Source organism: Garra rufa, chromosome 3 (genome assembly GCF_049309525.1).
Source record: "Garra rufa chromosome 3, GarRuf1.0, whole genome shotgun sequence".
Taxonomy (NCBI): Eukaryota; Metazoa; Chordata; class Actinopteri; order Cypriniformes; family Cyprinidae; genus Garra; species Garra rufa.
In genome coordinates this window covers 27,226,766-27,239,715 of record NC_133363.1, presented here as the reverse complement: position 1 = coordinate 27,239,715, position 12,950 = coordinate 27,226,766, and the positions used below count along the sequence as shown (strand labels likewise).

Below are 12,950 nucleotides of genomic sequence, written 5' to 3'. Positions count from 1 at the left end.
ATTCTCAAAGTTGGGTTGGGAGCTGGGTCTAAACTACGCAAGATATGATGACTTTCACCTTGATATTTGAGCACGGATGACGTATACCTAGTCGAATTGCACTGTAGGGGGCGAGAACGAGTCTTCAACTTCTGTGAAATGACCACATCAAACGAGACGTGCTGACAATGATGCAGTTATGAAGCCGCTTCAGGGCAGGTGCGTTGCTAGACCCTTTTTACTGGGGCACGTGAGTTATAATTTACTTTGATAATCCCGAAATAAATACATTAAACTATATGCAACAACTGAATTGACGCTTCTAAAAGCAACGCAGTTTAACCCAAGACTATGCACGCAGATATCCATGCCGGTGCGCGTCCGCACGTCGTGCAGCCTTTTGCGCAGAAGTACTTGGTTACACAAGTTTGTATAGGTAATTATGTTGTAAATGCAATTGCCAAGCAGTTTGTGATGCATTTTGGAAACAGGAGATGAGCGCCTGATCTAATGCGCCACCTGGCCCGTTCTCGAAGACTTATTATTATTAGCACACATATTCTGAATGCCTTTAGCAGAATTCAAATTAGCCATTTTAATCTAGATTAATCTAGATTAATTCCAAGATTTAATCTAGATTAATCTAGATTAAAAAAATTAATCTATGCCCACCCCTAATTAAAATCCTTTCAAAATTACTAATACAAACTTTTGAACAGTATACTTCTACTACTACTACTACTATTATTATTATTATTATTATTATTATTATTATTATTATTATTATTATTATTATATTAAAAAATATGTGACCCTGGACCACAAAACCAGTCTTAAGTCGCTGGGGTATATTTGTAGCAATAGCCAAAAATACATTGCATGGGTCAAAATTTTTGATTTTTCTTTTATGCCAAAAATCATTAAGAAATAGTAAAGTAAGTAAAGTTCATGTTCCATGAAGATTTTTTGTAAAATTTTTTGTAAAATTCCTACTGTAAACATATCAAAATGTAATTTTTGATTTGTAATATGCATTGCTAAGAACCTAATTTGGACAACTTTAAAGGTGATTTTCTCAGTCTTTTTGATTTTTTTGCATCCTCAGATTTCTGATTTCAAATAGATGTATCTCGGCCAAATATTGTCCTATTCTAACAAACCATACATCAATAGAAAGCTTATTTATTGAGCTTTCATATGATGTATAAATTTCAGTTTTGTCAAATTTAACCTTATGACTGGTTTTGTGGTCCAGGGTCACATATATATAAAATTATACAATACATAAAAAAGCTAAACATAAAAAACCCTTATATAACACCTTTAAAATAGGCCTCTCAAGGCCCTTAGATAGTTAAAAAAAAACAGTGAACAAACAAACAGATAGATGCCCTAAGATAAGATTTAAATTAATTATAAACACAGCAACATTTAAAAACCTTATTTTAGCAGTTAACCATCTGGGTCGCATCAGGACAGATTAGTGTTTACACTACTAAAGGGATGTGGTCCATGCACCTCCGCATTGAGTGATCAAATCACAAAACTATTTCGACTGTGTTTATCATTTACACATAACCACTTCTGATCATCTCATTCTGATCTTAATACTAGTTCTAAACATTTTTGGTGAAGTTGCTTTGAAACCACACATATTGTTTTAAACGCTACACAAATAATGCTTGACTTGACCTCAAAGTCAGGCCAAAGAAAACAAAACACGTCTGAAACTTGAGTTACTGCTTTCTCTATCCATCCACCACTTCAAGTGATGATATGTGGTACCCCAAATAACCTTCAGAAGCAGAGAAACACCTCGAAGTTAAGAAGTTATAGAATTGTCAGCTTTCATGCCACTCAAAATCTTCAATTTCCGTTGCTTCAAATGCGGCTCGGAGCAGCACTTTTGAAATCCCCCATTTGTGTGCATGTGGTGATGCACATGCCTCTATTCTGTGTTAAGACACTTCTGAGAAACAATGCACACAGGCTCACCCTGAACTGTCCGCATATAAAACACAGCAGAGATTTTCACTGAAAGCAAAGCAGATTCTTTGGCTCTTAAATTTCAGCAGTAACTGTTCTGCTCAAAGCTTGGATTTGAGAAGCAGCATGAAGAAATAAAGTAACTCGGAGTCGAATTACTTTAATACGTATATGTATGCTATGTAACAAGTGACATAACGTCAAGGAGAGTATGATGAAATTCATAAGCAATGGTTTTATACTCTCTAGGCAGCACATTCAGTGCTTTAGCACTTTCATACACACATTCTCGACTGTTACCGAGGAGAGCCATTCAAACACAGACAGCTGTCAGGTCAACAATCACGCGAGTGGGCATCAAAGAAAAGATGGTTTGCACACAGAAGGTGAACGGGCGAATGGCAAAAGAAGAAAGGGACCGTGCGGATGCGAACAGGTCTTTTTCCGGCATAAAATGAAAGACAGTGTTTTACATGACAGTTGAGGGAAGTACAGCTTGTTTGCTCTTCGTGGGAGTGGCAGGCTGATTTGTATGGAGGGTGGTCTTTAGTTTAGGGCCCCCCATACACCGCACTGTCCTGGTCTCTCAGCAGGGGCCGGGCTGCTCTATTACAAGCCGGTTCGGTTTTTACGACGCCAGCCTAACTGTCATGTTAATGAAGGCCTCGCTGGCCTTCACGAGCCATGTGTCCTTGTGGAAGTGACAAGCAGTGTACAGCCCTTTACCGTTCTCACTGAAAAGGCCATTACATCCTTCTCCTCCAACAGTTGTAGTGCTAATGTTTAACAGCCTAATTAGAAAGGGAAGCGGCTGCTTTTCTTAAAAGACTGTCCACCCATGGGCCACCCACAATGTCAGGCAGCTGGAAATAATTTCTGCCTTACTGTAACCTACAAAGCCCAGCAAACAGGGGTCAACAGGATGTGGACACCCCTGCATTAAATTATAACAATTAAAACCTCAGGCTGGATGAGTCCCTGAGGCCCCAAACTATTTACTACAGAGCTTGTCCGTGACAGAAAGAGGTCTAAAACGAGCTTTCCTGACACAACAGAATTTACAGAGGTGTGAAATTAAGTGCAATTTGGCATTACCGTGATCCAGCCAAAGCTAAAATGCCTTCTTAATGCGAGAGTGAAGAATGATTCAAAGAGGATACATAAGGAAAGGAAAAGCTGTTGCATCAAAGACAAACAGCCCCGCAAATGGAATGACAATGTCTGCGCCACGGAGGTAGCACTGCAACGCTGGCAGATTCCTGAGGGTGCTGGATCCAAGAGTGTGAATGAGTTTACTGATGCAAACCCTCATTGACAGGCACTAAACAAAAATAGGCCGCTAGATGGAGGGAGAAACGCTGCCTTTCTGGTGCAGTCTGTTGTTATGTTCTTTTCCCACATTTTCCTCTTTTCTTTGAAATTTATAATATATATTATTTAATTTAACCCTTAAATGCATACCTCTTCCTTCTTAATTTTTTAAGTTTGACACCAACTTTTTTAGTATTCCTCAATCTATTCATTATAAACAATATAACTAAATATATAAAAAAAATCTGTTTTATGATCATATTTTTTAAAGTGTATAGGGTTGCTAGAGATCCGTGGTGTGTAATAGTGTAAGTATATTTTTTGTGTGCAAAAAAAATGTAATATCTGATAACTCAATACGTGCAATTCATCTTTATTCCTTGAGGTGACAATAATGACGTGATGTTTCACTCATAACTATCACAGGCATAAAACAAAAGAATATCATCAGCAAAAATCGAACTGGTTTGAATGGCTTTACTGCAGAGCAATTACTGTATGCAATTAAATATAAATGGCACTGTTATTTGATGGTGGATGTGGTGAATAAACTGCCAGCTATCAAAATACTGACTTTGAAGTCATTGAAAACAATAGTTTTGAGAATATGGTTGAGATCGTGAATATGAGCCAGATGCTGAATGTACTGTGAAAGTGCACTGACGGCGATCGTAAAATCATCTGCTCAAATTGAACCCTTAAAGTTTCAAAAGGAAATGAAATATGCTTTATTTTATTCTTCTGTAATTGCTCTTAAAATATTGAGAGTTTTTTTGCTATCGCAGAAGTAAGAGATCCATCTGTACTGGATATATAGGCCAGGGTCGCTCAAGACCCAAATATGTAGTAATGATTGGGGAAACATTCATGCATTTAAGGGTTAATACATTTTTGGCTAACTGTACAAATTACAAAACATATACAAAATGCAAGTAATAACTACCTATCAAATTTTATCAAATATATTAATTCTAAAACTAGTAGTCGATATTTGGCATTGGCCAATACTTTTTTTTTTTTTTTTTTTAGTCGATGTGTTTGAGGCAGGACTTTTATTTTGCTGACTTTTATACACAACTTTATATCAACCATCGACCACCCTGCTCTCTAAGACATCAGTTGTCAAAACTAAAAGATAATCTGTGTACAAAAACAGAAAAACATCCTAACCCTAGATCTGATTTAGTAACATTAAGTAAATGTTTTCGAAAATAGCTATAACCCTTGACCACTTGTGAAAACTTTGAGTCTGGCTGAGGTTAGACGGTGGTCAGTTTTGTAGCATCTGCCTCCTGGTCCCTAAGATCTTGCCGGCAAGGCTAAAGACTGAATCCGCCATTGTGGCTGCCTGATAAAGAGATTAGGGCACTGTGAAAGGAGGCGGGACAGCATCGCCGTGCATCTGAGATGCTTAGCTGAAAGGCCCATTGTAGGCCCAGTACACATCCTGCCTTCCCAGAGTACTTGACAACCAAAACAGCCAACAACAGAATTCCTGTGTCAAACAAAACGCTCCTTGTCTACCCAAAGGTTTATCTGCCTCATTTACAAGTGTATGCCTTTGTGACCAAACCGCTTCCCATTAACCCAGCCACTAGAAGCAGAACTAAATAAATTATTCACTCGTTCCATGGTATTTTTTGTTGATCTCAGGGTTAAAAACGAAAATGACACAAATAACGTTTCGAGAGATTGGACTGACTGAATGCCCTTCTCTTTAAAACGTCAATAGGAAGGAAAAGCGGGATCCGAGAGAACATGTGCCGGGACTGTCCCGCTACTCTTTTCTTTTTTCGCCTAAAAATTTAATTAGCATATCAAGTCAAAAGAATTTATACATTATAGAACAGCAGATGTTCCAATCCAAATGAGTTCATACACATTTCTTTCTTTTTGTCTGTCTTTCTTTCTTTCTTTTATTAAAAAAAAAAATATTATTCATCCTTATTGACTTAGTTCCAATTTCCCTCCGAGGAAATGAGCTCTTCAGATAGTTAAATTTAGCTAAATACATGCAATCAATCATGCATCTTGGCCTATTATAATTCCCTGAAAAACTAAGAGGTATAATAGAGAAAATAATATCATTTACATATCTTTTCATGTCCTCAGATCCTGGCAGAGAAAGGGCCACATCACAGCCTGGATCTGGGGCCCTGCGATTGGCTAAAGTAAACAAAATTACTGATTAGAAACCCCTGGGATTATTTTTGCATCATAATTCATTCGAGACAGATTTCCATCCAAAAGTTAATATGAGACCTTGGAGATCGCGGATAGGCGGCTATGAATGCCAAGGACTACAGAAGGTTATCAGTGCTGTACTTGTTAAAGTCCCGCCAGTGCAAGCTCAATTTATTCTACTTATTATGTATAAACACCAAAATTGGAAGCCTTTATCCGTACCCCTCGCCTGAAATATTGGCCCACCAGGTTATTCAACAAATTATTTTATCTTCCACATCATCTGTTCCATAAACCTAGTTTTCTCTCAGCGTTTGGGAGTTGCCGTTACTCGCAGCCTTTCCCCCTGTTCTTTTGGTAACTGAGTTGTAATTGGCCTGCTTGTTATTCACTGTTGACAAAGCCCCAGTGCTGCTAGATTTGGACCTCTTGTTTTCTCTAAGTGAACCAGCCAAACGCTAGCATTGTGGCCAGGTCTTTAGAGAAGGCTGCCCATCAGATGGTCAGTGGAATGGAACATAGCCTGATTCTTAACACACCATTTTGTCAGCTTAGGGATTAAAAGGGATGAATATTTTATCAAGGCCACCAAAATGGCCAGGACCGCACAAAACTGAGGCGCTAAGTCCGGGAGATGATGATTTACGTCTTTCTCCTGCCTCTGCCAGAAGAAATGACCGTGTCCTCTGAGGACCGAAAAAAAGCTAGATATACAAAACAAACAAAAAGCTCTGTTGAAAAGAAACATCCTGTGCGGCCATCCATAACCATACACGTCGCATATGTCAAATTCATTTTGTTTTGCCGGATTTTCTCCGTCTTTCATCAGATAAGGAAAAAAAGTGGTAGTAGAAGAGAGATGAGTGACAGAAAAAAGGCTGATGAGGTGGTAATATAACATGGAAAAGGCTCAGGTTATGGCTGAGTGGAAGCCAGAGCTCTGAGATGAATTCTGACGAAGGCTGGCGGAGATAGAGGGAGCAAAAGAGTGGGCAGTGATGAAGAGAAATAAGAGATGACTGACTGAGATAGACGGGGGAAAGTTCAGACTCTTTTCTCGCAGCCGTCTGACATTTACAGGGCCAGTTTGGAGGAAAGAAGCTGGAGGAAGCTCTTGACCTCCACTTCATTACAAGCCCAAAAGACCCTCCACCACATTAAATATTGAGAACAGGTGAGGCAGCAGCTCTGAGGAAATACAACAGAGTAAAAGGACAGCAAGCAATGAGAGACGCACTGAACTGTGAGAACAGCAATGCACTTTTCCTCCCTCTCTTACTCTTTCTCTCTCTCTACCGCAAACTTAAAATCCAATTTCATGCCTCATGTCTTAAAGTGAGCTAATTTTAAGAGATTTCCCTTTCACTATTTTGTTTCTGCATATCAACAATCTGCAGCAATATTCATTACCATTAAGTAGGGAACAATAGGCTACTTGAACATTGCTGTGAAAACTCGCGTGATGGCGTAGTGTTTGCAAACCGCAAAAGACAACTAGCTAAGGGACAAATACCAAGCATTAGCAGCTGTCATCGTGACTGGCATTTTCTGTCTTTTTCCTTTTGTTCTGGTAATTTCTAGACTGGTGAGGCAGCAAATAAATATTTAAAGACAGAATAGCGTAGCGATTTATGAATTCAGAGACACGTCGAGCCAAATTACAACAACCAGGTTGTGAGTCAAGGTGTGTTCTTCCCCATTGTTTCATTACGTTGGAAGACTTAATTAGACGAAAGAACAATGAGCATACATCGCAGGGAAAGTTTAATTGCACCAAATTGTACATTGCCAATAGCACAGTGAAGTATAAAAGGAAGAGAGTTGGAGTAAGTATTAGCGTATTATGCAAATGCATCACCATATGCCACCAGATAATGAACCCAGAGCACTTAACGCTCTGATTGCGGGCTATGGGTGATCTGTAAATTAAAAGATGTTAGTTCACGTTCAGAAGGAACAGGAGGGGGTATTTGTGATCCATTTGTGCCGGTGTGCTCTTTCTGATTGGTCTACGAGGAACGCAACCCGTGCTCATTGTCTTCAGTGCCTTGAATATTAGTGTTATTGTGCTCTGTGGCTATGCTGAGCTTAAACAGGGAAAACCCAACAATTAGCTTTATTGCAGATGCAAAGAAGGAGTAATGGAGCGTGTCATTGCAGATCAGTTCATCCTCCCACCCCTTTCTCACTCCAAAAAGCAGTTGCAAACCTGTGAAAACCCTCAGCAACACTATCCAGATGGCTAGTATCTGGACTCACAAATAAGCTACTTGTTTACTTGCTGGAATTCGTGGACCGGCAGGAACTAATGCATAGAAAACTATATTCACGCAACCACATGCTTATGTCGTGCTTATGTGTTCGCGGTACGTGGGGAATAAAATATTCCTACGCTTCCTGTATCTGACCCATCACGTCTGTTTTATCAGTGGTATTACGACTGGAATTCAAACTGAGAGGGAAGGGGGGAGGCACTTCTGTCGTAGGACACACTATTGAAGAAAAGGTTACGTGTCTCATGTCTAATTGCGCTGTGTGGAAATGGGTTCAGGATAATGCTATCTGCTATTTTGCGACCAAGCAAGCCTGAGAGAAGAATCAGGCCTATTACTGGCCATACACCTAAGACACATCACTTATGACCAGTGCTTTCTTTCTAAAGGTCAGCTCTGTGAGAACGCAGCAAGAAATGTATTTTAATGACTGGACCTATAGAGCAAAATATCACTAGCAAAATTAGTTTAAACGTTAGTCAATAGAATTGGAAGCAATGGGAAGCTTATAATTATTAATGCCATTTATTTGAGGTAATACCACAAATAAAAATATAAAACAAAATCTCTCTGTGCTTGATAGTTCCATAAAAAATAAGGGTCCCACTTTTACCAACATTTAAATTCATCAATACAATGCATTTTTGTGTATGAGCGAGTTTTACAAAATACCTGCATAGAATTACATTCATAATTATTTTTTGTCATTATATTTGTAATTACACTGTTGACCCAATCCTTACACCTTAACCCACCCTTAAACCTACCTATACCACCAAACCTGTCCCTAACCTTACTCGTATCCCACCTCAATAGCAGCTAAAGTGTTTTGCTATACAATATGAACACAATAGGTACATTGTACTTATTTTTGATGTGAGTCCATAGTAGTTAAGGCCATGTAGTATGAAGTGGGACCCAAATAAGTAGGTAGGTAAGTAGGTTAATAATGTATATTGTTAAATCATTTTATTGAATAAATGCATTATATTTTGCTGCATTGAAATGAGGAACATAAAAGCAAACAGGAGAACACCAGTGCACTTGAAGCATTTTAAAATATGTGTTTTATATTATCCATGTATAGTCATCCATAAAAGAATACAGGACAGAACAGTGAAAGAAGGGTGAGTTACATCATGGTCTTCAAAGGCAAAGGTTAAAAAAAAGCAGTATGATGATATAGTGCTAGATCAAAGAGTGGTCTTGACATCAGAAAAAAGTATTTCCAAACTGCTTTGACAAAATCTACTTGGCCTGTCACACTCCAGGCCATCCAGAGCAAATGAAGAATATTAACAGCGAAGCCTAGTAAAACCAGCATGCCATACTTTTGGCAGCAAATTCACACGTTTTCATTGATAATCCAGTGCATTTTCAGAACAGCAGGCTTCAGCTTGCTAACATTTTGATGTGAGATCACATATCACACCAAACCTCGTAAAAACAACAAACTGCAACTGGCACATTGTGGCCGATCATCTTACGCTGTTTATATCATTTCATCCTCATATACCTTGGTAAGCACTAAGAAGATCCTCTCAAGTGTCGTTCATTAGGCCTTTTTTCCACAATCTCAACATCTTCGTTCAGCATTAGTCGTGAGATCATAAATGATGAGTAATGTTTGTCATTGCACCGCCTTGTAAAGCAAGGCATTAAAAGAACGAAAGGAAGAAAAGAAAATCACCCCTGCTCTAAAAGTTAGCATATAAAAGGGTGTATGATTTTCTGCTTTGCTAATTGCTCCTCATAAGGGTGAATGGATGTATTCCACGCACCCACGCAGTGATTAGTACAACCACGTTCAGCATGAAGGCTGCTTTGTATAAATGAAGCTATAATTCTCCACTGTGTCAAATACTCTATTAATAATTCTTTGAGGGGAATTTTAAAAACGAACGCATCCAATTTATGCTCCTGTTGCAATATTTCATCCACCATATTTCAGAATGGTAACTGTAGACTCTCTTGATGACTCTTTGTAAAACACTTAGAGATCCAGGCTGTCACATAAGCTTGATATCAGATCAAATGAGGCACTTTAATCAATCACCAGAAAGGTAAATACTAGAAAGCATGGGGTTCTCATATAGCACCGTGCTACCAGTCATAAAATTGTATTTATGTGTTCCAAGGTCACTAACAGATGGCATGAGATTCCTGCACTGGAGACAGTTGGCACGAATAACTTGGCCCTGTCCAAGTGCCGGTATAATCATCATTATTCTGCGCCTGAGTAGAAACCACCACAATGAGACCATACTGCCGAGAAGGCTGCCAGCTGAATCAGAAAGATTTTCTTCATGCATCAACGTGACTGGATTTACCTAGGCGTGGAGATTAATTTACCTTTTTTTTCAGCAAAGCCAAATGATGTGCAAAAGCACAGTTTGTCTGATTGTAACTTCGCTTTTGCCTTTCAAAAGACTGGCTTTAATGAAACGCTCCCTCACAGAATATAGACTGATCAGAAGAGCTCAGGTATTCATGTCTTTAATTGAAAATTCAACTCAGCCCAAAGATATCCCTGCCTTGTTTAGAGTGGCTGGTGGTGAAAAAAGGGCTCTTTGAGAAGCTTCACCAGTCACCATAACAAATGCCTTTATTTGTTGAAAATGACTGAGTCTCTTCCTCTATCGACCCGCAGTGATGTGGGACTGAAGCAGCGTAGCACCCAACACAATGCAAGAGCAAGATACCAGGGCTTCATTTTTTCTCCCTGCACACAACTCCAAGGTGGTAATGTGACACCAAAGGTAACAGAAGCCACTGACTAGAAAGATGTTAATCCTGACAAAGTGCCACAGCATTAGCCAGAGCCTCTGCTAGATTGAATTCTGCATCCCTGGGGAGCATGAGCAACACAGACGGTGGCGCTCAATCTTTTTGAGTGGCCCTTCGAGACAAAACTGTGGTAAGCAAACTGGGCCAGGACTAAAAAGAACAACAGCACCCTCTATTGAATGCATGTGAGTGTACATGGTGTTCTTCGATTATTATTACTAATGATATTTAGTATTAATATTATTATTAACAATACTACTAACAAATTTGTCTCTATATTGTCCCATTTCAATTAGTAATTTTATTTATTGATTGATTTACTTATTTTAACTATTTTTAAAAAATGCATAAGGATGCTGAGATAAATACAATTGGACTTAGATCTCTAGTTATTTGTGTGTGTATGTATATATGTAGGTATGTATTTATTTATTTGCTTATTATTTAATACTTGTGTAGTTTACATATCTCTTGTTAGGCCTATGACATACCTGCCACAAAGACAAAGTAACAGACATCTTATCTTTTACCTATTGCATTGGATTGCATCTGACAACCAAATAGTAAATATTTAATGTCATTTTAATGTTATTTAATAGGCTAATTCTAGACAATGTAACCAAAATATGATTTACAAGAATATAGAAATAAATAAAATCATTTAAAAAGTAACATAATATTTAAAAACAAACCTAATTTACGAATGCAACATCCACGCTTCACGGCCTTTCCCTAACAGCCCGATCCAAACACACTAATTCGGTTCACTAAATCACTCACTGTCTTGAGTGCTTCTACGCGTCCTACCGAGGAAATACAGAGCTGATATTGTTCATAAAAGATCTGTGTAATGATTCATGGTGTGATTCTCACAGTGGGGGGTATATGACTGTTTTTATGCCCGGGGTTGTGCTCTCTCACCACCCGCACGACTCCTTCATTCCCCACCGTGAACGCTGAGGCGTTTGTGGATTCACTCCAGCGACAGGCGACTCGCATTCCCTTCTACAAACTAGCAACTCGTGATGGGGGAAAACCCCATTACTTGTATCCAAATAATAGTAAAAAAATCGTTTTAACGTCTTGTTGAATAAATTCATACATAAACGAACAGGGGACACCATTCCTGCACTGTGCGCCAGATGGAAACCTTATTATGGATATTAGGATATATTAAAGCTGCATGGAAAGTTCTGTCCAACACTGACGATGAACGACAGTCCCAAATGTTAACAAAGTCACAAAAATAAATAAATTAATCCGATAAGCTGATAATAACGTCGTATAGCCATTCAAATAAAACTGCATCTTATTTATGCACTGCACCTCTATTATAGCCTATATTTTATTAAACTTGAATTCATGACCCTCTTTTTTCCCTCTCCTCAGGCTCAGTGGAACGCAATGCTTCTCCACAACGTCGTGCTCACGATCGTGAAGAGCAGCTCAAAACTAAAAGTTGAGCCACTCACTGAGCCATGAGCAGGAGCTCCATGGTCCAGCAAACTGTCCACGAAAGCAAATCGCTCCTGTGAATGTCATCTGAGGCGCTCTAAGTGTGCATGCTTTACACTGCAAGAGAGCTGTCTGCTGAGGTATGGAGAAAACCTTTGGTGAGAACGACTGACCTGTCCTCTCCATTCCTCAGAAGACAGATTTTTGCAGTCTAGCAATAATATGATGCGCATTTCAGTCGTAAACAGCAACATCACTTCCTACCTTTGAACACTTTCAAAGACGACACCGGTTGTCCAGTGATGGTCCCAGCAGCGGGTAAACGCTGCCACTTCTTCTCTCTGACCAACAATCAACATCCAACAAGAGCAGTCTGTGTATCACTCCAGACGCAGGGTCCTCCCCTTTGCCAAAGTCCTCTCCCAGATATGAAGCAAAACATAAAACCCGCTTGATTGTTTTCTCTCTTTTCCTTCTTCAAGTAAGTACCGAAGGCAACTGTTAAATGAAGACTGGTGAAATAAAACTGAGATATGTCCACGATCAGTCAGGTGCAGCTGCTCTGCGCGCACGTTCGCTCTGCCACTCCAAAAGTCGGAATGATGATGACCGGTGCGATGTAACGCAAGCAGGATGTGTGTGTCTTACCGCCGGTGACTGTGTCGAGTCAACCCTCCTTCTCTCCCTGCGTTTCCAGATGGAAGCAGTTTCTCATCTGTCCTGTCGTGCGGTCCCATCTGAAGCGAGCGGCCAACGCAACTGTTAAACCGGCCTCTAAAATCCTCCTCCAATCAAAACAGGCGGATGAAAGCTGAGCCCCCGCTGGGGAATGAAATACCCGCTCATCTCAAAAAAATAAAAGAATATAGAAATGGTAAAAAGTGACACATTTCACATAGAGAAATCAAGCTAAAAAGAACAAACGTCGCTTGCGAATCCACAATAACTCTTTTCATCTCTGACTCTTACTATATG

The 12,950-nt window shown here is 39.4% G+C and overlaps 1 protein-coding gene across 1 annotated transcript in view; it reads right to left on the bottom strand.

Annotated features, from left to right (window-relative positions):
- cdh11 (cadherin 11, type 2, OB-cadherin (osteoblast)) overlaps positions 1-12,703 on the bottom strand; it is a 59,426-nt gene extending 46,723 nt beyond the window's left edge. The window contains exon 1 of the mRNA XM_073835856.1: positions 12,240-12,703. The gene's annotated coding sequence lies outside the window, so the exon portion shown is untranslated. The remainder of the gene's footprint in view (positions 1-12,239) is intronic.
- Positions 12,704-12,950: the final 247 nt, after the last annotated feature.